The sequence below is a fragment of the Tenrec ecaudatus genome, chromosome 16, assembly GCF_050624435.1.
Source record: "Tenrec ecaudatus isolate mTenEca1 chromosome 16, mTenEca1.hap1, whole genome shotgun sequence".
Taxonomy (NCBI): domain Eukaryota; kingdom Metazoa; phylum Chordata; class Mammalia; order Afrosoricida; family Tenrecidae; genus Tenrec; species Tenrec ecaudatus.
This window is the reverse complement of record NC_134545.1, coordinates 62,662,338-62,689,245: the sequence shown is the minus strand read 5'-3', so window position 1 is coordinate 62,689,245 and position 26,908 is coordinate 62,662,338. Positions and strand designations below refer to the sequence as shown.

The 26,908-nt window shown below is 43.2% G+C and overlaps 1 pseudogene; it reads right to left on the bottom strand.

Annotated features, from left to right (window-relative positions):
• Nucleotides 1-12,735: 12,735 nt before the first annotated feature.
• Nucleotides 12,736-13,171, bottom strand: LOC142429483 (ER membrane protein complex subunit 4 pseudogene; annotated as a pseudogene).
• Between the last annotated feature and the right edge of the window lie 13,737 nt (nt 13,172-26,908).

The window sequence follows — 26,908 nt, the reverse complement described above, 5'->3', positions numbered from 1 at the left end:
GCTCTGAAAAGGATGGCAGTAGAAAGTCCTAGATAGAGTGGGAGAAAAAAATCTAAAACACAACTCAATATCATAAAAGCGATCAGGCTTACTGGCTCGATGGAAACTGATGCGATCCACAAGACGATGGCCCTTGCTCCTATCCATTGTGTTTATGTGTATTGACCTTTGGTGCAGACATAGCCACGAATGTGGGGGAGCATAAGCAGGCAAGGTTTTGAAAACTTCTTAGATGTAACCAAATGTGTTAGGCAGAGTTCTCTAGAGAACCAAATCGAGGAAACTTATGATTTTATATACGAAAGGATAGGTTTTGTAGTGAAAAGGAGTGTAACAACTAATTAATCCACACAGCAGTACAGAGGGCTCACTTTCATGGAACAGCTAATATTCTGAAGGTCCCTCCACTCATTGCACTGCTGGTCCAAGGTCAAGGAAGCAGACAGTGGAGTTTGCCCTTAGACAAGTCGAGTAGAGTCAGCCTGCTGGCAGCAGACAGCTCTGGAGCATCGGGAAGCAGGCCCTGAAGGAGGCCCAAGCTACTAGTGATGCACATAGGAAGACGCTCTCCACCAGCATGGTAGTAAAGCAGGTCCTGAAGGTACCTGAAGCTCAAGAAATGTACACATGGAATCATGATCCACCATGGGTGGTTAAACAGGTTTTGTAGGAGCTTCAAGCTCTAGTGAGGCATGGCAAGGTGACCTGATGCACGGGTTGGTTTGGCCCACAGGTAGTGCAGCACACAGTTGAGGCAAAGGCCTAGCTCACGCAGCAGCTCGCTGGTCCAATCACCAGGAAGAAAGAGAGATGGGAAGCCAGCCTGAGAAAGTATTTATCTCAGTTGCCCTCCAATCAAGCTGCAACCTGATTAAATTCCACCCCCATGTTCCTAAGGAGGCCTAGTTGGCACAATAGACCTAACTATCACATCAAATACCACAAAGAATGAGTCACTGGACATTGGGTATCAAGACCATAATCTTTGGGGACACCAAAGTTATCAAATTTACAAAGGCAATGTTCTGTATCCTACTTTGGTGAGAATTAACTGAGGTCTTAAGTTTGCAACAACTTGACTACCTTATACTTGACATTTGCATATTTTCTTAGCTTTCTTTTTTAAAAAACAATTTTACTGCACACAATTCAATATCATACAACCCGATGGTTCAGCCATTTAAAAAATAATCATATAATCATCACCACAATCCATTTTAGAATATTTTCTCCTTTCTTGTCCTCATTGTTGTTAGCTCCCAATCTCCCCCCAAAGTCCCCTGCCATCCCCTCAAGAAACCATTAAGACAGTCACTGTCCTTACAGCTTTAGCTATCCTGGATCTCATATACAGAAAAATATACACACACAAAAACTCAACCCAATAATGTCAAAGTAAAACAGAGGAAACCCTCAATCAAAAAGAAAACAGGAAATATTTTAAAAACTGGGGCAAATTTAAAATGGGACAGAGGAGGAGATTATATGATAAAATGTTAATTTTTCACCTAATTGCATCTCCAGTAATCTGCTCTCCCCTGCACTCTGCATGATGGCCTTGCCATTCTCATCTCTGGTCTTTGGTCAGAGGGGTCATCAGAGGCTTCATCCAGGTGTGTAACCTGCAAATGGACTTGGGACTTTCTAGGACCTGTCTTAGTTCTGCAGCCATAGTCTTGTCATAGTGAATGAGCTTTGTTGAACTTTGTACCCTGTGCCTCATCCTCACTGATTTCTAAAACAGTACTCAGTCCCTTAAGCTTTTAATATGTATAAGTAGTCTAAAAAGCTTTTCCATATATCTGTATTTACCCAATTTCAACAGTATTCTGAATTCTGTACCAGTGGCTAATTTTTTTTAAAACATTTTATTAGGGGCTCATACAACTCTTATCACAATCCATACATATCCATACATCAATTGTATAAAACACATCTGTACATTCTTTGCCCTAATCATTTTCTTTTTTTTTTAAATTTTTTAAAAAATTTTAACAATTTATTAGGGGCTCATACAATTCTTTTCACAGTTCATACATATACATACATCAATTGTATAAAGCACATCTGTACAGTCCCTGCCCTAATCATTTTTTTCTCCTCTTTTCTTTTTTTACATTTTATTAGGGACCCATACAACTCTTATCACCATCCATACATATACATACATCAATTGTATAAAACCAGTGGCTAATTTAATAATACTGTTATTAGAACTGCTAAAGTCTCTATGGAGCTTACTTATAGTATTTCTCAAAGATCTGATACTGCTGTCACTAAAGTAGAACAGGGACATATACATACCTTAGATAAATGACTCGATGTTGACTTCACAATTAACCATAAATTCTAACCTAAGAACAATCCATTCTTATGATGTTGCCCTGCCCAATACTTATTCTCATGAATGGATCACTAAAGATATGGGTGCTAGAGCAAAGTGTGATGAAGACGTCAGATGGTGCTTGGCTATCAGAAAGAACAGTCTGGGGTCTTAAAAAGCTTACCTAAAAACAAGCAGCCATCTATATGAAATATTAACTAAGCCCACGTGAAAGAAGCACTTTAGCCTATGTGATCCAAGGATTGTAAAAACAAAATCCAAGCTCAGAGGTGGGGAATATGTTAGAGCTTAAGTTCTGAGAACCTGGTTTAAAGCAGTCGATGGAAATTGTGAAAACCCAAAGTGCGTTTGCAGAGACCTCATGGGGAATAAGCCTCCACTGGCCACCCTTGGACCATTGACCAGGCACGCGAAAAGCCATGCTCTCAGACGCAGTGCATGAGAAAGTGAAACAGTGCATCAGAAAGCTCCTACATGTTAGCGTCATGTTATTTATTTTAACACATTCTTAATTTGTTCTATTTTTTAAAATTACTTTCTGCTTTCCTTTGGATTGAGGCGTTCTGTGTTTTATTTTGTTACTGTTGATGGAGGTTTCATGTATGATTTTCTTTATATGATGTCTGGAATAGAAAAATCTATAATGATAGTAAGTAGGTGAATAGTTTCTTAGGCTTCTGACACGGGGACTTGGAAGGAAAGGGGGAGCTGATAATAATGAGCACAAATATGAATGAATGTCTATACTTGACTGTGGTGATAACGATTGCATAATTCTTTTTAATATATTCAAAGATTGAATTGTAAGTGATATGAATCACATGGCAATAAAGTTGTTAAAATAAATAGGAAATACAATAAAAATTAATAGGTAAAATTAAGTTTAATAAAAAAGAAAGAAAAGCTCATTAGCAGCCATCTAAGGTGCAACTACAGGTCGCATCCATCTAGAGGAAAGCAGAAAGATGTAAATCAAAAGAGATATGGAAACATTTTACGGATTATTCATAAGTCAGCCTATACAACTCAAGACTAGAAGAACTAGATTGCACCCAGCCACCACTACAGACTGATCTGAAAAGACTCAACTTAGACAGTGGAAGCTAGAGTGGCTGACTGGCCAGATACAGACAGGTGGGACTGTGGTCCTCAGTCATCCTCCAGGTCTGGTACTAGACTCTTCCCCATGTTAGAATCATCAGCAATTTAGCATCAAAAGGTAGCATTTATCCAAGTACAAAGTACAGAAGGTTAGGAAAGAAAGAGCGATTGACACAGGAAATTACAGAGGGAAGTAGGATACCTGGAGGTACAGTGAAGGGATTACAGTGAATTAGTGTAAACATAATGAGTAAGAGCTCTTGAATACAACACTGACGGTCTGCTTTGCAAACCTTTACCTAATTACAAGAAAAGATTTTTTGGAGAATGTAGTTCAGATATGGGGCAGTCATTTTTGCCATGCCAAATGCTTCAGTTTGGGAGTTTGTTTCCATGTAAACCCAAGAAATCAGAACAGAACCAAACGGTCTGAAAAACACTGAGTTTGTCTAGCTCAGAAGCAGCAAAGCCCACATGGAGGAAGCACACCAGCCTGTGAGCCATCACGAGGCGCCGAAGGGACCAGGGATAAGGCATTATGCAATATATATATATATATATATATATATATATATATATATATATATATATATATATATATATATATATATATATACCATAGTGAATGAAGGGGGAAGTGCAGAGTGGAGACCCAAAGCCATTTGTCAGCCACTGGAGATCCCCTCACAGAGGGGTCTATGGGAGGAGATGGGTCAGTCAGGGTGCGATGTAGCACCGATGAAGAACACAGCTTTCCCCCAGATCCTGGATGCTTCCTCCCTGCCCCCCCCCCCAACTACCATGATTCGAATTCTACCTTGCAGGACTAGATAGGGCAGAGGTTGTACACTGATGCATATGGGAGCTGGAGGCACAGGGAATCCAGGGTGGATGATACCTTCAGGACCAGGGGTGTGAGTGGCGATACTGGGAGAGTAGAGGGTGAGTGGGTTGGAAAGGGGGAACCGATTACAAGGATCTACATGTGACCTCCTCCCTGGGAGACGGATGGCAGAGAAGTGGGGTGGGGAGGGAGACTCTGGATAGGGAAAGATATGACAAAATAACAATCTATAAATTATCAAGGGCTCATGAGGGAGTGGGGAGCGTGGAGGAAGGGGTAAAAAAAAAGAGGACCTGATGCAAAGGGCTTAAGTGGAGAGCAAATGCTTTGAAAATGATGAGGGCAAAAAATGTACGGATGTGCTTTATACAATTGATGTATGTATGGATTGTGATAAGAGTTGTATGAGCCCCTAATAAAATGTAAAAAAAAATACCGAGTTTGAAGTCAGGCAGACTTAGAGTGGGCCCCTGCTCCCATTCTGCTATGTACCTGCCAGTCGTTTTAGGCTAACTACGTAGCCTTTCTGACTTCACTTTTGGTAACTGCACAATGGAGATAATAGGACCTAGACCTTGTCATATGTGATAGGTGACTGGATGGCACGGGGTTCGGCCAGGCTGACCACAGAGCCATACACAGTGACACTCATGTATCTATAAGAGAGAGTAATCATATACACTGGAGTTTAAGCTGACCCGGATATCAGCCGAGGCACCTAATTTTACCACAAAAATGGCATTAAAGATGTGCTGAAAAACTCGGCTTATGCACAGGTATAGACGGTATATATCAAGTAAACATCTCTGCCCAGTCCAGATCAACTCTGTAAGTCTGATAGTAGACCATAAAACCTTCTTCAGACTCACCAGCCAGGTGTAACGATGCAGAAGGCAGGAAGATCGCAGGCAGTGGGTGCACAGTTGGGCAGATCGGTTGGCAGTGACCACGCATCACAGGACTCATGCACGTCTCAGTGTGGCTCGTCAACAGGAAGGGGAAGGCAGAGAGAGAGAGGGAGCGTCCCAGGACCCTCCTTAGGAGAGGGCCACGCCCACAAGGAGGCACCTTCCGGCTGTGACCTGATTGACAGGCTAAACTTGTATCAAGTTGACATGAAATTATGTAACTACCACAGGCACTGTCCTAACAGCAACATATCACATCATAAATATCATGAGCATTAAATGATACAATATATGAAAGTTGCTCAGTCCAAGGCTTACTGCTTAGGAGGTGCTGGCTGGGCCTTCAGCTCCCCAAGAGCAAAGATCACACCTGCTGGATCTATCACTATGTCCTTGGTGCTCTAAAGCACCATCCAGGTCAGTAAAGGTTTGCTTTAGGCATCAAATGGAACAATTTCTCATTCCTCATTCATTCCTACTGCTCATCCATCAAACAAATGTCTATTTAACCCTAGTCTGTGCCAGGTATGAATTAAAGGGTTGTGGATAAAGCAGGGAACACAACAAATGAACATCTTTACCCTTCTGCCCTTTGCTGATGTATAGGTGGTAATGACAAACCGGCAAATGAACAACAAATAAGTGAAATATACACTGTATGTTATGGTGGCACAGCAGGCGAGGATCTAGAAAGTGAATAGATAACACTCAAGAAAAGAGCCACAGGCCTAGAAAGACCACACAGCAAAGGTCTCTGGTTGACAGTGGAAAACCCACAGCCCAGACCAAAGAAGAAACTGGAAAGGCTCTAGGGACTGCGTGTCCTCATGTGTTTGAGAAACTACATGAGACCAGTGTGACTAGGAGGGAATAAGCAAGGGAGGGCAGAATGGAAATGTAGGGAGCAGTTACACTCAATCCTATAGGATCACTGAGTTGGAAATGGTTTGATGGAATGAGCTTTGGTTTGGTTTGTTCAGATGTAAGTAAGCAGTTGAATGTAAGAGTCTGAGGCTTAGAGGAGTGGAAGAGAGTTTAGTTCTGGAGATATGAATTTACAAGTTGAAAAATACTATCTATATAGTAGTTACAGCTATGGAGTTGGATGAGATCACTGTCTACTCTTCTACTATTCTGTGATTCTACTACTACTACTACTACTAATAATAAAGTACCTTCCCCCACAAAGCTCATATGCATGCAGACACACAAGTCAGTTCTCTGAATGCAGAACCAATAGATTATTTGAAAAATGACCTAGCCTCATACTCTTGAGTGTTCACATTTTAATCATCTTTGTGAGGGCTTTCAAGTGTCATTTAATAAGTTGTGCGGTTCTGGGACACAAAGGGAGCCCGCTGGCTCTTCAGTAAGAAAAGAAATCATTTTTCATCTTGAAAAGACAATGGAAAAGAAATGAAGTCGTGTTCTTTATCAATTCCGATCATCCCAGGAGTTGTATTGAATATATATTTAGTGTATTAATAAGCTAGTCATTCTTCTAATATTTTCCCAGCCAAGGTGCTCACAATTATTTAAACCAAAACCATACATGGAATGTATGGGAGTAAGCGTGCATTCTCCGTCAAGGTCTACTGAGCATCGTGCCCCATGACATCTTCTAGGTCTTTTCCCAATAGTCAGAAGTAATTCCTAGGCCCCATCTTTAGAACCTCTGAGCCCATGGGTCTTTTTTAAAAAAAGGTTTTATTAGGGCCTCATACAACTCTTATCACAATCCATACATACATCAATTGTGTAAAGCACATCTGTACATTCATTGCCCTCATCATTTTCCAAGCATTTGCTCTCCACTTAAGCCCTTGGCATCAGATCTTCTTTTTTCCCCCTCCCTCCCCGCTCCCTCCTCCCTCATGAACCCTTGATAATTTAAAAATTATTATTTTGTCATATCTTGCCCTGTCCTACATCTCCCTTCACTCCCTTTTCTGTTGTTCGTCCCCCAGGGAGGAGGTCACATGTAGATCCTTGTAATCGGTTCCCTCTTTCCAACCTACTCTCCCTCTACCCTCCCAGTATCGCCACTCACACCTGTGGTCCTGAAGGTATCATCCTCCCTGGATTCCCTGTGTTTCCAGTTCCCATCTGTACATACTCTAGTCTAGCCAGACTTGCAAGGTAGAATTCGGATCATGATAGTGGGGGAGGGGGGAGCATTTAGGAACTAGAGGAAAGTTGTATTTTTATCAGTGCTATATTGCACCTTGACTGGTTCATCTCCTCCTCTCGACCCCTCTGCAAGGGGATTCCAGTGGCCGACAAATGGGCTTTGGGTCTCCACTATGCACTCCCCCTTATTCACTATGGTCAGATTTTTTTTGTTCTTTGATGCCTGATACCTGATCCTTTCGACACCTCATGATCGCACAGGCTGGTGTGTTCCTTGTGGGCTTTGCTGCTTCTGAGCTAGATGGCTGCTTGTTTACCTTCAAGCCTTTAAGACCCCAGATGCTATATGAGCCTATGGGTCTTGGGTGGAGCACAGGGAGCTGTGTTTTCAACTAGTGTCCATGTTTGGGAAATGTACATACTATTACTAAAGAAAAAAATTTCACCAAGCATTTGATTTCCCTGGGTGTTTTCCTATAGCCCAGTCTCCTTTCCTATTAGAAAGTATTTCTCCATACCTGCTTCCCTTTAACAGATGGTAGTAGGGGCCCAGAACCCAAGGTAAGGCAGGGTGGGGTATGGAAACCGGGTTCAAGTTGTGGGGACACTTCTACCTTGATCCCCAAATCACGTTAACCTTGTCCTTTTACATTTGTCATTTTTTGTTTGTCATTAAGTCCAGGCTTTTTGGTAGGCAGCCAATGCAGCTGTTCTCAACCTGTGGGTTGCAACCTCTTTGAGGTCACCCAATTCATAACAGTAACAAAATTACAGTGATGAAGTAGCAACGACAATAATTTTATGGTTGGGGGGGGTCACTACCACATGAGGAACTGTATAAAAGGGTCACGGCATTAGGAAGGTTGAGAATCATTGCAATAGAGTTTAGATTTAAATATGATCTTCATAGAAAACAACAACAACACAGTTACAGGAAGATCCCCATCACAAACTGAGAATCCCCCTGCTACTGCACCCTTGAAACCAGCAAGAATCATTCTGATGCTTTGGAAAAGAAAATGAGGAGTGAAAATAAGGGTTTTGCTTTTTTGAGGGACTGGGCCAGGTAATGTTCTCCCATTCGAGGTAATGAACTCCCTGAATTCTATCTATGGACTTCTTGGATTTCATTTGGGAATCGTGTCCCAAACCTGTTTCTTATTTAAAGCTGTAAGTTGAAGCATTTTACTTCCCTGTTAAAACTCCTTAGTGCATCCCCAACTCTTAAAATTAAAAGTCAGACATTTTCAATAGCCTTGTTCCCCAAAAGCCTTAGTGATCTGTCATAGGCCCACTTCTCGAACCTCCACTTACATTTCTCTTATTCTTTCTCGTGCTCTACCCCCACCATGTTACAGAGCCAAGCTGGTCTTCTTTCTGCACCTGTCTCAAGGCCTTTCCCCACTGCTTTTCTTTAGACCCCTTTGAAAGTATTATCGTCCCCTGGTCTTCACTGGGCGGATTTACCTTCGCAGTTGAATCTCAGATGTATCTCCTGTTGATTTTCTGTATAATTCTTATTCCTAGCTAACACTTTTTATGGGGTCACGACGCATCAGAATTGACTTAAAAGGTTTTTAAGCATCCTTTTGCATATCCATTTCTATAACGGGCTTCATATATGTAATAGAATGCAATGTAGCGTGTCTCACCATTCAATCACGGAGACGCTACAGGACAGGGTAGAACTGCGCGTTTGATTTTCTTATACTTTAAATCTTTGTGGGAGCAGACAGCTTCAGCTCTTCGTTGGAGAAACTAGTGGATTCAGATCACTGACCTTGTGTAGTCTCCTTGCAAAACCTGCTAGGTCACCACGACTTGTAGATGGAAACAGCCAGCCATGGGAACAGGGATCTGTTGGGACTCATTTCCTAGTCACCTGTCCAAGTCTAGACAAGTGCTGATGACCTCTCAATAAGTATTTGCTGAGTCAATAAACAAATAAGCAAGAAAGAAATTGGCAACAGTAAATGAACAAAAGTGGCTTTATCAGGGGTGGAGGTGGTGAGATTGGAGGGGAGGGAAAACAAAAAGGCTCAAATGCTTTACTTTATATTCTTTCCTCATCAAAAAAGGAGAAAAATGCCTACGTGTAATTTAAAATATTTTGGGTAGTGGCTTTGCATACATAAGTATGTTTTACTTAGACATCAGAAAAAGGAAATAAAATTGTATAGGGTGATTGTAATGACTTGTTTTTTCTTTAAGATACAAACTGTGTTAGGTAGGTTTATTGTGCCAACCTGGCCAACAGGAACAGGTGGGATTGATAAGGTTGCAGTTTGATGGGAGGGCAAAGAGATAAATGGCTCGGCAAGACCCGCCCCCTTCTCTCCCTTGCTCTCTGGTGATCTGAGCAGTGTGCAGCTGCTTGAGCTAGTTCTCTGCCTCAACTTGTGAGCTACACTCCCTGTGGGACAGCCGACTCCTGGGTTGTGTCGCTAGAGCTTGAGGCTCCCTCGAGACCAGCTTCTCCACGCTCCTGGTATGTACACTGCTTGAGACAGGCGGCTGGATTCTGTCGTCTTGCATTGCTTGAGTTTGATATCCCATGTGGGCCTGCTTTGCTAAGCTGATGATGCAGAAGAGGAGACTAGCGAGCCCCTAGAGTTGATTGAGCCACCCTAGTCAATAGATCCACCCCTCCCACCTGAGAGGATTAATCCACTACCCGTAAAACAATTCACACCTGAGCAGATTAACCAAACTGTTCAAGCTGAAATGCTAGGTGGGGCTGCTTGTAGCATTGCCGGGGGGAGATGCCTTACAAGATATTGCTGAGAGGCTCCTGGAAACACCCTCACCACCCATTATTTCCTCTAGACCTGTCACTAGGATTACGTCTCAGAAAGCTCCTAAAGGTGAGGTTCAGAATTGTGCTATACTCACAAAGATCTGCTGAAGTTTTCTAAAACTTTCAAGCACAAGCCTGGGGAATATCCCTGGGAATGGTTACTAAGGGTGTGGGCTACTCACTGGTGCAAGGAATGTAACATTAGACCGGTCTCAGTTTCTTGATCTGGGGCCCCTAAGCACAAATTCTTCCTGCAATGTCTCAGCGAAGGTTAAGAGAGGATCTAATTGCTTATTTGGTGGGTTCACCGAAGCCTGGGCTGCCAGCTGGCCTAGATTAGATCAACTAGATCAGTGGTTCTCAACCTTCCTCATGCTGCGACCCTTTCATACAGGTTCTCATGTGGTGGTGACCCCACCAACCGTAGCATTATTTTCGTTGCTACTTCATCACTGTCATTTTGCTACTGTTATGAATAGGGCTACCCCGGTGAAAGGGTCGTTCGACCCCCAAAGGGGTTGCAACCCACAGGTTGAGAACTGCTGAGTTAGAGGTACCTGATGTACGTACCTTGGTACAGTGTAGAGTGTAGAAGGCATCCAAAGCTTAGGGAAATTGGTATGTTGGAATGGCTCTCTCAGTAATCCCATATTTAAAGTACCATGGACTGCTAAAAGGACAAATCCATCTGTTTTGGAAAACGTCCCTGAGAGCCAAGGGTGGCAAGACTTCATCTTCCATACTTTGGACACGTTGTCAGGAGAGACCAGTCCCTGGAGAAGGACATCACACGTGGTAAAGTGGAGGGCCAGCGAAAGAGAGGAATGTCCACATCCAGATGGACGGACACAGTGGCGGCGTCAATGGGCCCAGACACAGGGACCATTGTGAGGATGGCGCAGGACCTTGCAGTGATTCGTTGTGTCGTGCGTGGGTCGCGATGAGCTGCAACTGACTTGATGTCACCTAACTAAACAAGGTTTAAATCTTAGTATCAAACTCTTTCACCCTGTGGGCTCACTGAAAGAACTCACTGACATCACCCACGTCTCGCATTACAATTTAGAAACACTGAAGTGATTTTTTTCTACAGCGGTATTTTATGATGACATTGTTTATGTGTTAGGTGATTATAAAACCTAGACTGACTTTTATTCATTGTTAAAGAAACATGCACCTTTATTGCCTGCACTCTTACGGTCTTCCACGGCCTTGCCCTTGGTTCATGTCTATCCCATTAGCTATAGTTGTTTTGCTTAATTTGGGTAAAATTGAATTCATCTTCTGATGGATGCTTTGGAAATAGCCACCCCCTGTCTGTCAGTTTGTTGTACTGGCTTGTGCGTTGCTGTGAGGTTAGAAGTTACGTCACTGTTCATTCAAGTACCAGCGGGGTCCCGCAAAGCGAAAGCTTTTTGGCAGGGTAAGAACCGGTGAAGGAAGAGCCTGTCCACTTCAAAGGAGGCATTACATTGAGTTGATCTCCTGCACAGACTTCTTGTCACTTTGAGGAATAAGACACACCTGACAGATTCATGGTATTTTCAATCACCTCCTACCGTGTGCAAACGTTAGACGTCAAATAGGAGAAACCGAGAAAGAATTGATGCCTTTGAACTATGGTGCTAGGGAAGACCATTGAAAGTACCATGGATTACCAAAGAACAAACACATCTGTCGTGGGAGAAGTGTAACTAGAACATAGCTTTGACCTGTGAGAAATGGAGGTACTCTGTCTCATGTACCATTTTTAGTTCTTGTTTGTTCTGGTTGCCCACCCCGCCTGTTGCTTTACTTTTTAGTAGCAGATTTTACTGTAAATTGGGTGTGTGTGTATGGGTACACTTTGTAACATAATTTTGTACTCAACAGTTTAATCTACTAAACAAACCCTCCGGTAGTTCACCCTTCTCCCCTTCTGGTTTATCTCCCCTCTCTTGTAGACTGCTATATTCCAAGTGAATATAGCACCCAAGTGAACAGTTTAGCCAATTCTCCTATCCAACTTCCCTTGGATTCCTCTCAGTCTCTAAAGTTGTTTTCTCTTTAGAATGAAAGTCCTTTTTTTTAAGGTGTTACATTAAAAAAAATCATTTTATTGGGGGCTTGTACAACTTATCACCATCCATCCATCTACCCATCCATCCATCCATCCATCCATCCATCCATCCATTGTGTTAAGCACATTTATACATTTGTTGCCATCATGATTCTCAAAATATTTTCTTTCAACTTGAGCCCTTGTATCAGCTTTTCATTTCCCCTCCCTCCCCCACCCTCTCTCCCTCATGAACCCTCGATAATTTATAAAGTACTATTTTTTGTTCAGACCATTAATTTATTGAGAGGAAATACTGCTGTACTTCTTGATGTAGCAGCACCCGCTCTTTTCTTTACAGAGTTATAGTTTTACTTGTTGTTTTGCTCCGTACTGGAAACAGTTTTCTACATAATTTTCAGTCAGGCGTTATGGTATCGTTTCTGTGCGTTTGTATGAATATTGTCTTTTTACTTTTTGGCATTTGGTAATTTTTAAGGTAAGAGAAGAAACAAAAATGAATGTAAATGAAATCCCAATCCTTTTAAGGTGCCAAGTGCTGCTTTCTCGGGTTCACAAGACCAGTCCTCCACCACTGAACTCCATTCTCTCAGGGAGTTCAATGAAGGCTGGCCAGTCTGATGCATGCTAGGCAACAGTCCCATGGACTGGCACTTGTAAACAGCCAACACCAAGCCCATGAGGTTCCCAATAAGATAAACCAAACCCTGAAGAAACTTCTGGCTTGAACTTTCCAGCATCTTGAAAGTCGCTGAAATGGCCATAAGCGCCTTACTAGGTCGCCAGGCCATCGTCCACACCATCATCGTAGGAAAGGTTGAGATAGCATTGCCAGCCATGTACATGACGAAAAGGTTCATGGGAAGCTGTTTGAGGGGACCCAGGGTGATATCCCAGCAGCGCTGCTGCCTCCTCCAGGCCTGCTTAGCTCGATGGCCCACTTGAAGCGCCGGCCTCTGTTGGTCACCAGCCCCCCTTGGGCCGTCATGACAGTCCCTCCTCTCAAAGCCGTCAAGCTGCTTCAAAGTGACTCGCGGACGTAAGCTCGCCACAGCGGCAACTTCTTCGCCTCACTTTTCAATTATTATTTTTTTCATGTCTTACACTGACCGATGTCTCCCTTCATCCACTTTTCTGTTGTCCATCCCCCAGGGAGGGAGTTATATGTAGATCATTGTGATTGGTTCCCCTTTCTGCCCCTACCTTTCCCTTATCCACCTGGTATCGTCACTCTCATTATTGGTCCTGAGGGGTTTATGTGTCCTGGATTCCTTGTGTTTCCAGCTCTTATCTGTACCAGTGTACAATCTCTGGGCTAGCCGGATTTCTAAGGTAGAATTGGGATCGTGATAGTGGGGGGTGGAGAAGTATTAAAGACTGGAGCACACTTGTATGATTCATTGGCGCTACACTACACCCTGACTGGCTCATCTCCTCCCCGCAACCCTTCTGTAAGGGGATGTCCCATTGCCTACCGATGGGCTTTGGGTCTCCACTCCGTAGAATGAAAGTCCTTATCCTGCTTGTTTCCCCCCTTTCAACAGTGGTCTCCTTCGGTGAATGCCTAACTTCACTCAGCATCATGCTGTCCAGGTCCACCTATTCCACAAGGTACTCTGGTTTGGTCTTGTTTTTTAGGAATACAGAGCATTCATCGTGTGTACGAACCAGAGTTTCTTGGTCCATTGCACTGCGGATGGGCATCAGGTCATTTCCATCTATTTGCTCTTGTGGGCCGTGCTGCACAGAACATAGGTGTGCATCTACCTGGTCATGTTTGCTTCGTGCTTCTTCACCCAGCAGAGGGGTTGCTGCGTCGGCCGGAATTGCTCTGCCCAGTTGTTGAGGTAGCTCCATTTTGCTTTTCATAGGTGTTCTACTGCCTCACGTGATCAGGAGAGACACCCTGGAAAGGACCTCATGCTTGGTAAAGTAGGAGGGCATCCAAAACGAGAGAGGCTTTCAAAGGGAAGGACTGACACAGTGGCCGCCACGAAGGGCTGGAATACAAGCATTGTGAGGAGGGGAGCGGGCAGGGCAGTGCTCTGCTCTGATGACAGAGAGGAGCTCTGGAGCAGACTAGCTCGCAGCAGCTAACAACTACTGCACCTAACAGCACCAACCCTGGGAGTAACTTCTCCCCGACCACGCATGACCTTGGCTTTCTCTTAATTGTGCCTTCTGATGAGCAGGAGTTGTTCATCTTAATAAAGTCTAATAATCTTTTATAGTTTCTCTCTTTATGCTTAACCAGGATTGCATTCTGGCTTGAAAAAATCCCATTTGGTCATAATGTGTTTTCCTTTTCTATAAAGTCTATCATTATATAGCATCTATATCAATAAATGTAGAAACCTTTGCTAAGAAATTGAAAGAAACCTCAAGGCTATGCTGATTTCATAAAATAAATCGCATGCTATTCTCTCCTCCTTTCTGTCTCTGGGAGAGTCTGTATAAGATTGGTTTTTTATTTTACCTCTTAAATATTTAAACCAATTTGCCACTGCAACCACTTCAGCTTGAGGTTTTCTTTGTTGGATTTTAATTAGGATTCACTTTTTTGATATTTAATTTCATTCACATTTTTCCTTTCTTTTATTAGATTTAATAAGCTGTGTTTTTCAAGGAATTTGTCCTCTTTTTTTAAAACTTTATTAACTTTCTTTTCATTACTCTTTTCATAACATTTTCCTTCATTGCTTATGTAGACGACTAGTCATGGAATTGCTGAGCGATATGCAAACTCTATATTTTACATTTTGGCAAACTGGTGCCCAAAGTGGCTGTATCCTTTCCCGTTCCTACCAGCAGTTTATGAGGGTTTCAATCATTCCACCCTGTTATGGTCTTGTCCAGCGAGACCCTCACACGGTGACCCGGAGGGGCAACAAACCTGGATGGAAGAAAGACACAGAGACATGGAGCAAGACAAGTGCTGATCAAGCCCGTTTATTTTGCAAAAACTCGTGGTATATATTTACAACAGAGAAGGAAGTGGGAGGCACATATTCCAATGAAGCACACTGTGTAACAACCGCACACTGTACAACAACCAATCAGCCACACGTTCCTAATAAGGTACAAAGGGTGCTCAACAGTACTCAAAGACGTCCGTCTGTCTTTTTAATTATAGACATACTTATGGTTTTTAAGAGGCATGTAATAGTAGTCTTAATTTGCATTTACTTAATGAATAATAAAACTGATCATCTTTTATATGCTTACGGGCAATTTGTATATCTTCTTTGGAAAAATGTCTATTGAAGGCTTCTGCCCATTTTCTTTCCTCAAATTATATTTATTAGCTCTCTTTTTGGTTACATGTAGTCAGAAATAAAGAACGTAATTCATTTTGGGGACAGCGTGGGGAAGAGATAATCCAGGCATCCCAAGGCAGCCATGCAACAAAAACATAAGGAAGACGGATCTAAACTAGGATGTAGGCCTGATTTTTAATTTTCAGGCCACATAATAAGAAGACTCGATTGTTAATTAATCTTGGGTTTCTCTCCCCGCATTTTAAAAGAGCAGTTAGAGTGAGATCTCTTAACTTTATTTTAATTTCCTAGGGAACAGATTCTAATTGGGTCAACTAGGATTATGTCCCCACCCCTAAAGTAAACAACTGTGATCCAGAGGGTGGTTATTCAGACCCTAACCATGCAGGACTTAACCAAGGCGGCCACCTGTCCGTGAACAAGCCATTTTTCAAGAGTTAAAACAACAAGCTAAAGCAAAGCAGACTGTATGACAGAGACTGTATGTGTCCTCCAGAAGTCTACAATGTCTAGTATTTGACCCTTTACAGGAAGTTTGCTGACTCTCAATCTAGGGGAGGAAAGTAATTTATCTGAAAGATGATGACAAGGATTGGGCTGCCGCCCTGGAAAGCACAGACGACCCGTTCCACAGACTATTAATAAATAGCCTGACACTCATATACTTGGGAAACCAGAACCAACCTTTAAAATAGGATCCAGGCGCTCTCACAGTATTTGATATGCTGGAAAACATAGTGACTCTCTCAGAGAGGGACATCTGAGTTGTACTAGTATGTGGTGCTTCCCAAACATAGCTGACCGGAGAACCGCATTCGTGTCTTTGGGAAAGAGTCCTTCATGGAACACTTTGAGGAAGCATTTGTGTGCAAGCCTTCATGTGTCTAAAGTGAGGTTTGTTTTCAGACGTCTTTGAAATCCCCCGTTCAGCAATGACTATGTGTAATGCATCAATGCGTCTCACGATTTAGTAAACAAGGCTCTGGCCTGGAGGACTTGCTAGCGTAGTGGAGAAGGCGTCTAAGAAAATACTCTATTATAAGAGTATGATGAATCCTCAAAGGAGAACATACTGTTACCAGAAACACAAGTGGGGCATCCACGAGATCTGGGCCATCAAAGGAGGCTTTCCTTAAGAGATGATTTCTGAACTGAAACTTAAAAAAACTACTAGCAGAAATTCATTCGATGAAAAGGGGACCAATGAGCAACGGCTGCATGTTTATGTAGAAGCAGGCTGAGGCAGTAGGGTCAAATAGAAGTGGGATATTTTCAGAGTAATTGACTAATCGATTGGATATAGAAAATGAGAAGAGATGAGGCTGAGAATAAATGTCAACACTGTGGCATGGACAATTCCGTGGGGACCTATGCTGAATTCCGTTTGAGTTGCGTTGGATTTGTTGTGCCTGAAGCCCTCCTAGTAGAGATGTCCTACCAGCATTCGACACAGGAAGTAAGACACATCTCAAGATACATCTGCACTGGAGAGGCAGATAGGTGAGCTATCCCTGGAGAGGGAGATGGGAGAGTTATCACTCTCTAGAGATGATTGTTACAACGGGCTGCCCATTTTCACATGAATTGTCTTCTTGATGTTGAGTCGAAAGAGTTATTTTTATACTCTGGATACAAGTCCCTATCAAATCAAGGTGGTGCCCTGGTGGCACCGTAAGGAAAGTTCCAGTCGCTGACTGATAGGTTGGTGGTTAAAACCCATCCGCCACAGCACAGGAGAAAAATGTGGCCGTCAGCCTCCATAAAGAAATATTTTCCCAGTCTGTGGAGTGGCTGTCACTTTTTTATAGTGGTATTTGAAGTCCCAAACCATGTTTCTGGTGGACCAGCTAAGGCTGTTTCTAACTAACATCTACGTCTGAACAATTCTGAAATGGAGGGGTGAATTCTTTGAATGGGCACTTTTAAGTGGAAAAATGCTTGTGGCTGCCTTCTGGATGTCTGGTAGAAGCTTCTCTTCTTGCTCTTTTGTATATGTTTGCTGGACATTTAGAACCCTTGGGGGCTGTGTTTTATTCAAAAGAACTCATAGAATGCTGTCACTTTGATGAGACTAGAGCAACTTCCAGGCCCTGATTGTTTACATGCAGCTCATGCTCAGACTGAGAAACTCAGCATTTCCTAGGGTGATTTCAACTGTCCTGCTCACTAGAAGGAGCTGGGGACCCAGTCCCCAGGCTGTGCACAAGACCGGTTTAATCACAATCCCTAGGGGTGAATGGACGCAGAAGTCAGTAAGCTACTCAGATGATTTCCATAGTTAATCAACGATTTGTTAATTGAATCGTGTCTCCTAAGAAGATACGTGGTGTGTGACCTTGTTTGGAGACATAGTATAGAGTTGCATCTGTTTCCCACTAAATCAAAGGCAGGTATGACCCAGGTTGGGTCTTTGTCCTCCTCCTTCCTGAGTGGTGTTTTCAAAGGGAGCCTGGCACAGTGGTGAGTAGAATGGGGGCTCTCCTACAAACCAATGAAGGGCGCTGGGCTAGAGACGCTGAAGGAGACAAGCTATGACCCACCTCTAAAGACCACAGAAAAAATAGCTCTAGTGATGCCTTCAATTTGGACTTTTCGCCACTAGCACTTGGAACAGATAGCCATGTTTGTTCTCTAAAACCACCCGTTTTTGAAGTATTCTGGTTATGATAGCCCTAGGAAACTTCAGTCGACTGAGAACCACGTGGGAGAGGCTTCTGCTGGGTCCCACTTGTTTCATCACTGACAACAGGTATTTATTAATGATCTAAGTTCTCAGCAATTTGTCAGGTGCTGGTTATTTAATGGCGAGCACGATTCAAAACCAAGCAGAGAAAGACAAACACGAAACAAACCAAAAACCAAACAGACCCCAAACCCAAACCTGCTGCCATCTAGTGAGGCCCATTGGGTATTCTCGGCGGCAATCCTGATGGACACAAATCAGGGTCCGATTGGAGGTGTTTGGGAAAATCCTGATGGAAACAAATCACCTGGCCGGTTGGAGGCGGTTCAGCACCAACCTTTGGATTATTCGTCGAGCGCAAGTGCTCGGTGCCGCTCAGAGACTTCTGGGGCACACAAAGCGCACCCCGAAGGCTTCCTGTCTGACGTGAATGGGTGACTAGCTGGCTTGAAGGGCCTGCCTCTACACAGAAGTCTTTGACTCTAAGACACTTTCAGCCAGTTCCTACTGGGAAGCGAAGGCAGGGATCCTCTGGTGTAATCCCTGTGTGCCCTTGCCAGGTCCAGAGGGATTTGTTGTGGTTGTCCATCAGGTGCCGTCGTCGAGTGGGCTCAGACTCACAGCTCCCCCACGCCCCTCAGCGCGCACCCCTGCCTGTTGCTGCACTGTCCTCACCATTGCAATGTTTGACTGCGTGTCATCCATGCGCACAACGAGCCTTTGGAAATCAGAGAGCTTGGCCGTGAGTTGTGCCCGGGCTGGGGCTCCACAAAGCTGTGAGCCAGCCCCAGCATCGTCCCCGGCAGCACTGCGGTCTCTTGAGAGCTGGTCCTGCGACCCCATCACAGGCAGCAGACATCACAACTCCTTTCCCCGGCTGGGGAGAGAGCAGCAAGTGAACACTAGATCTCAGCGATGGGAGAACGCCAAAGACCCGTGGGCATTTCCTTCTGGCTGCTCAGTAGTTAGAAGGAACACGCGGCTTTGGGGAGAGAAAAACAGGCTACACGTTTTCTGTAGCTCCGATCGATGCCTTTCCAGAATCATCACAGGGCGTCAGCGAGGGCCTCATTCATTGTCCTGCAGGGCACGCTATTGCCCTGCTTCCTAAACGCCACGTCCCAGGGCAGAAAGCCCCACCGTCCTACTCAGCTGTGCTGCGGGCAGTTCACCCGGGCCTCCATTCCCTCAAGGTGCGGTGAGCAACCAGTGAGACCGAGTGTCTGAAAGTGGGTGTTAGTGCCTCCAGTAGAACCCCAGTACCCGACCGCATCCGTACTGGACAGAATCGGCCTTCGACACGAAATGTCGAGCACATTTTGCATCCAAGCTTGAACAAAACATCGGAATGCGACTGGACGCACGTGATCTTTGTAAAAGCAGCTCTGTGTTTCGATTACTCGGCGTTAGTTGGCTTGGTTAACACGTGTTGTTTAAACCTTTTGCAGCTGTGTTCCAAGCACTTTGCTATAATTTTCTTAGTTTTTATGGCTTTTTGTACCGTTTTTAGGGTCATAAGAAACATGGGTCCTAAGAAAGGGTTTTTTTGAAAGGAGTCATCATGATAAGGCACTGGTTTACCGTGTTATTGATAATGTTGATGATAATTCAGTATCCCTTTTAGAAAACAGTTAAGGATTTGCCAACAGCAGACCACATTAGACAGATTTTTTTTTCTTCTAGAAAATGCCAGCCAGGTCCTGGTGAAAAAAGGCAAAGAAGGAAAAGCCTCCTGAAGAGCAGCTACCAGTTGATTTTATGGAAGGAGGATTCGCCTTCCCAACAATGACTCTCTCCGCACCTCCTCTCCACATCCGTGTCTAGACGCAGATTCACATCAATCTCAAGGTATGGGCCATACTTTAGTTAAAAAATTTTAAATGTTGTGATTCGTATTTAAATGATATTATTTAGCTCTGAACTTATTAACTGTGAAATTTCTGTGTAGTGTTTTGTGTAAAAAGGCAAGGTTAGGGTACAAACTTGGTTAAGAACAGATTAATTTGTTTTCAGTTATTTCTTATGGGAAAATTGATTCAGAACTGGACTGCATCACATCTCGATGCTCCTTCTAGAGTGGATTAGCATCGAGGTCTGGGGTTCTGCTGTGTATCATGTCATCCCATAGTGCAATCACATGGAGCATTGTGCAATCATTGCCACCCTACCTGGACTCCTTCACTTCTTTTCCTTCCTGGACTCCTTGACTTCAGCTCCCTTTTACCTGCATCCCCACCCCCTCCTCCACTGGAAACCCCATCCCTCCCTCCCAGAAACCTTTATTCTACCTGCTATTCCTATAGCTGTCTGGATAGCACACCCAATCCTGGGTGTCATATACTGAAAACAGATAAACATATAAGTCAAATTCAAGAGGGTGACCCCTAATGATATAAGACATTTGACATAAAACCCAATATGAACAGTTAAACAAAACACAGAAGATGATGTAAATCAGATCAGGTCCAACAGGCATCAGAGGAGGCTCAACTGACCAAGTTTTAACCATTCAAGTCAGGTTTATCGTTTTGATTTTCTATAGTCATCTTTCCAGGGTACTCTGTTTAGTAACCACTTTCCACCATTCCTCTATTAAGGATAGAGGGAGACCGCCAGAAGTTGATTCCCTATGTAGAGACCACAAATGAATCTTGGCCTCCCACTCTCATTCACAGAGTTCGGATTATATGATTTCCAGTCCTTCAGTGACTGATGTTGGTGAACTTCTTCTATGTGGACATAGTTGACATCTCACTTAGAGGGCTGCTTATTTGGAGACAAGCCCTACAGACCTCAGACAATATTTTATCTGAGCTCTGGCACCATCTAATTTCTTCACCATACTTTGCTGTAGCACCCATACCTTCCGTGTTCCCTTGCTGAGGGTGAGTACTGAGCAGGCCATGATGAAAGAACCATTCTTACGCTGGAGCTAGGAATTAGTGCGAGCCCCAAACCCGTCCCTGGATCTATGCCTTTGCTCACCTTTCAAACCTCCTTGTTAACTTATGCTATAGCAAACATCCTTGGTAATTTATGATAGTCTTATTGGCATAACGATCTTCCATTAATATTGTCTTTGATTAGCTCCTGGTACTAATTTTTTAAAGCCTTGTTGAGAGAGCAATGTTGGGCAAATGTAGTCCAACTCCGTATCGAAGTACCTGAATTATTCACTTGTACAGAATCCTCTCATGGCTGGATGCTCTTTACACAAACAATGGGGGTTAATTGTGAGGCCAAGTCCCCAAACTTGTGGACTTTTTCTAATGGAGAACATAATATACATAAGATAAAATCAAATACATACATAAGATAGGCCCTAGTTTATAATACATGCCGTAAATAAGATGGTAACCGGATTTGGGACATACTTTAGGGATGGTGACAGAGACGACTCTCTAAGAGGTGACATTTTAACCAAAACCCGAATAAAAAAGAGTCAGTCCTGTGAGGTTCTACGGAAGAAGGAACAGCAAATACCCGAATGAGTTAAGTATTTGAGAGGCAAGCAGAAGACCCTTGCGACTGGAGTGTGCTGACTTAAGGGAGAATGTAGGCAGGGACTAGATGAGGAGCCTTGTAAACCAGATCAGGACTTTGTATTGTTTGCTACTTGCAATAGAGGAGGTGAATGTGTTTAGGCCGTTTTTCTCTATCTGTGCTGTACAGTTAGCTAGCCATGGAGAAACAGAATCCAGTAACATTCATGTATGTATAAGAAAGAAGTTTATATCAAGAAGCCAGCCCAGCCCATGAGTCCAGGGCTAGCTGGAGCCCTCTTCAGACTCACACAGCGGCAGGTTGGTGCCATGGAAAGGTGACGCAGGGAGTGGGGAGATCACAGGTCAACGGGTGCACAGTTGAGTGGATCCAGGGTCTTAGGAATATGGCAGAGTGCCAGCAGCTCCCAGTTTTGCTTCAAGGATGAGCAGCTCATATGACAGGCTCGGAATTACAGCAAGCAGAGAGGGTGAAGGAGCAGAGAGGTTTTCTTTGTCTCGCTTATAGAAAGCCACACCCCCAAGGAGGCATCATCAGGGTGTGACCTGATTGTTAGGCTGGACTCCACCCCTATACATACACACAGGTTCAAGTTGACATCAAATCTAACAGCCACACTGGCCATTACTCCCGTGTGGCTATTTAACTTTAGATGAATACAAATTGAATAAAATCTTCTTCAGTTACCCTTGACACATTCCACATAGCTACATATGGCTAGTGGCTAGCATACTTTACTGCAAAAATATAGAACATTGCTAACATTTGCGAAGTGAAACCCTTTAGGTTGCATTTAGAGTTTGGAGGTAAAGTCAGCAGGATTTACTGATGAATCGGATATGAGAGAATGAAAGCAAAAGATAAATTCATTCTACATGGGTAAGTCAAGAAGTACCCATAGGAGAGTTCCAATTCAAACATGTCTGAGCGTGTCCCTGTGATCATTGGGTGATGACATGTAAGCTTTCTCGGTCTTGTTAGGGCGCCTTAAACAAAAACAGTCACTCCAAAGAGTGGCTTCTGAGGGCATCACTGTACCGGTTACATCCAGGGCAATGCGATCAGGACAAAAAGAAGTCCCAACTGTGCTTGGGGATTCCGAATGGGTAATCCAGATAGATTTCCTCAAAGGACAGGATGATCATGAGGGCTTATTATGAAGTTTTTTAAAATTTGGAAAACTTCATTGGTGAAGAAAAGGCTACCGAGGAATTTATTTCCATCACAGTCATGCACCTGCTTATTCTTTGAGATTAGCAGGGCCATCCTTAAAAAAATAAAATCTTTTAAAACTTACCCCATCCACCTGACAGCCAGATGCTGCCTATTCAGACTTCTTTTTGTTCCCCAAACTCAACAATTGGAGTCTCTTGAGAATGCCAGCACTACCACTTGGGCATGGTGTACCTTGCAGCGCCCAGCGTTCTTCACGGAAGGAGGCGTCACCTTCAGAGATGCGCAGACGCAGACGGAGGGGGGGTTGAGAAGCAACAGCTTTACAGTTTTAGTATTCTTGTTTCATAAACGTGTCTATGATTTTCTTGCCTTTGTTTTTTTACTTTACCCTCATACTTCCAGGGCGCCTTGGAGGCAAAGACTCTTACTTGTCTCAATGGGAGAGAGTCATCGTCACATGTGAGAGCAAGACCCTTCAAAAGTCCCTGAGACATAAGGCACTGGCTTACACGTTCATGGGGAAATGGAATGAAAAGATATTGGAATTTTTAACGGAAGCCCCTCATACATATGTGACTAAAAAAAGAAAAGGAATAAAAAAAACCCAAGACACTAGTTTATTACAGCTTCAATTCTAAATATTTGGTTTATGGGAGACTATGGTCTATAGCAGGAGAAATAATTCCATTTTGAGACTTGACATAAATTATTTCTGACCATTAAATCAAAAATGTGGCTAATACTTGGACCAGTCAGGGCAAAATAAATAAAATTAAAAACTCATTGCTTATGAGTTAATTGTGACTCATAGCAACCCTATAGGACAGGGTAGAACTGCTCTTGTGGATTTCTGACCCTGTAATTCTTTATGGTTGGAGAATGACTAGTCTTTCTCCAGTGGAACAGCTAGTGGTTTTGAACTGCTGACCCTCTGGTTAGCAGCCCAGTGCATAACCACTACACCATGAGGGTTCCTAATTTGCCCTTACATAGAGTGTATTTAAGAGTAAATTACAACTGCTGGACCATTCTGCCCTCAGGTTTACATGGAGAAACCCGGAACTTGCCTGGCTATGTCCTTAATGATTCATAGAAAATAGCTTTCTGTTATCTAAATGTTGGGTCCTGGTGGCTGTGACTCAGTGCTGCATGATCATGAGTCAAACCACTATCACCACAATCAATCCTGTAAGCTTGTTAAATCTGCAGTGGAGCACAAGTCCCAATCATTGTATTCCCTTGCTCCCAAAGTTCTGCCAGTAACAGTGATGAACTGTCCTGCCGCCACCCTGATTTTCTGATGATTTCTTTTTACTTCCATTATATATATATATTCCTCTGGTCACGGCTTAGTGGACTCCAGGTCAGACCCTGTCCTTGTCAGTGCTGTCAGTAATTCTCATCTTGGGTTAATGGTTTTTGTCCTGTCTTTGTCCTGTTTAAGGTTTAGTAAATGGGTTTGTTTCTACAGCATGTGTGTGAATCTGGAGTGTCTGTAAGATGTTTGGGAGCCCTGGTGGAAGGCATAGTGGGTTACTTATTGGGCTTCTAACCATAAAGCCTGGAGTTCAAACCCACAAGCCACTCCACGGGAAAAATATGTGGTTTTCTACTCGTGCAAAAGAAATTCTCTTGTCAAAAGTATTAGAAACTCCCAGGTGCAGTTATCCTCTCCTACAGGACCGTTGTGAGTCAGAGTGGATCTGAAAGCAGTGAGGCTGCACTGTGGTGGCTTGTTTGGTACTGTGATACACTGGTATTGCAAATATCAGCAGGGTCACCCAAGGTGAACGAGTTTCAGTAGCGCTTCCACACTAAGAACAGGCTATGCACAAAGACAGTCTGTCAGCGTCTGAAGCATTAGCCAGTGACAACCTTATGAATAACAGCAGACCATGGTCAGATGTAGTGTTGGGGGATGCGAACATCAGGAGGGAAAGCATTCCACACAACTGAGGAAGCAGTGCCTTCCCTAAGCAGAGACGACCATGGTGACCTGGATGAAGTGAAGCCGTGGAGAGCTTCATCTGCTGGCAGACCATGACTCAAAATGGGGAGAAACAGCTGGGAAATCCTATTAATAATCAGAATGTGCAATGAACAGAGTCTGAATTTAGGTAACTTGAAAGTCATCAAAACGAAATGGAATACATATAGATTGATATCGCAGACATTAGTGAGCTGGGAAGGGTTGGCGCTGGTCATTTCGAGTCAGACAATCTTATTGAATGCTATGGTGGGAATGACAAATGTGATAAGAATGGGATTGCGTTCTTCATCAGAAAGAGCATTTCAAGATCTATCTGGAAGTACAGGGCTTCATAGAATGATACTTACATTCTAGTCAATATAACTGTTATCTAAATTACAGTAGTTATAGTTAACACACCAACCACTAAAGCTAGTAATTAAGAAATTAAATGATTCTACCAAGTTCTTCCACCTGAAACTGATCAAACATGCACTCAAGATACATTGATAATTATTGGTGATTGGGATGCAAAAGTTGGAAACTAAGAGGAAATGGCAATCGTTGGGAAATATGGCCTTGATGATGTATCCAAAGCTGGAGATCTCGTGATAGAATTTTGCAAGACCAATGGCTTCTTCATTGCAAATACTATTTTTCAACAACACAAATGGCGTCTGTACACATGTATACTCACCAGTAATGCACACAGGGATGAAAATGCTACATCTGTGGGAAAAGACAAGAGAGAAGCTCAATATCAATAGCGTCAAGGAAACCAAGAACTGGATGTGGAACAGATCATCTATTGGTCGGGTGTCAGTTCAAGTTGAAGCTGAAGAAAATATAAGCAAATCCATGGGATCCCAAAAGCAACCTTGAACAGGTCCCACCTGAACTTTGAGAATATCTCAGGAATCGAGTTGATGTACTGAACACGTATGGCAGAAAACCTGAAAGCTGGCAGGATGATACTGGACATGAAGCTTATTAAAAAGACAGGACAGAAAGAAAACATCAAAGTGGATGTCAGAAGAAACTCAAACTTGCTCTTAATCATAGAGTAGCTAAAGCAAATGGAAAAAATATTTAAGTAAAATAGCTGAGCAGAACATTTCAAAGGGCAGCTTGAGAAGGCAAAGTATAATACAATGTGTGAAAACCTGGAGTTAGGAAGACAGAAAAAGACGACATGGTATATCTCAAGCTGAAAGAACTGAAAGGAAAAAAAATCCAAGCTTGGCCTTGCAATGTTGAAGGATTACATGGGCAAAATGCTGTGTGATGCGGGAAGCATCAAAAGAGGATAGAAGGGATTCAGAGCATTACTGGATTAGTAAGATTTGGTTGACATTCAGCCATATCAAGGAACAGCATGTGATCAAAACTGATAGTAATGAAGGAAGACGTTCAATCAGCATTGGAGGCATTAACAAAAACACAAGTCTCCAGGGATTTACAGAAGGTCAATTGGCATGCTTCACCAAGCTGATGAAGCATTGGAACGACTCACTTGATTACGGTAAGGAATATGGAAGATAGATACCTGGTCAGTGGACTGGAAAAGACTCCTGCTGCAGTCATTTCAAAGAAAGGGGACCTAACAGAACGCAGAAACTATAGAACGGTATCACTGATACCACATGCAAGTGAAACTTTGCTTGAGATCGACAAGGTTGGCAGCAGCACATTGACAGGGAGCTGCCAGAAATTCAAGCCCGATTCAGAAGCGGGCATGGCACCAGGGATCTCACTGGCTGAAGTCCGAGAGTGCCTACCTGAAGCAATGAATACCAGAAAGAGGTTTACTTGCATTTTATCGCCTATGAAACAACATTCACGACTCACTATGGACAACATTGTAAAGAATGAGCATTCCTTGTGCTCATAAGAAGCAAGAGACAGTCATTCAAAGAGAACACAGGACTATTACATGGTTTAAAATTAGGAAAGGTTTGCTTCAGAGCTCTGTCCTTCCACCATACCTATTCAAATAAGTATGAGCAAATAATCTTAGGAGCAAATAACCTGAGAAGCTGTAGTGTGTGAGGAAGAAGGTGCCATCAGGATTGAAGGCAGGCTCATTAATAGCCAGTAATATGTAGATGACACAAC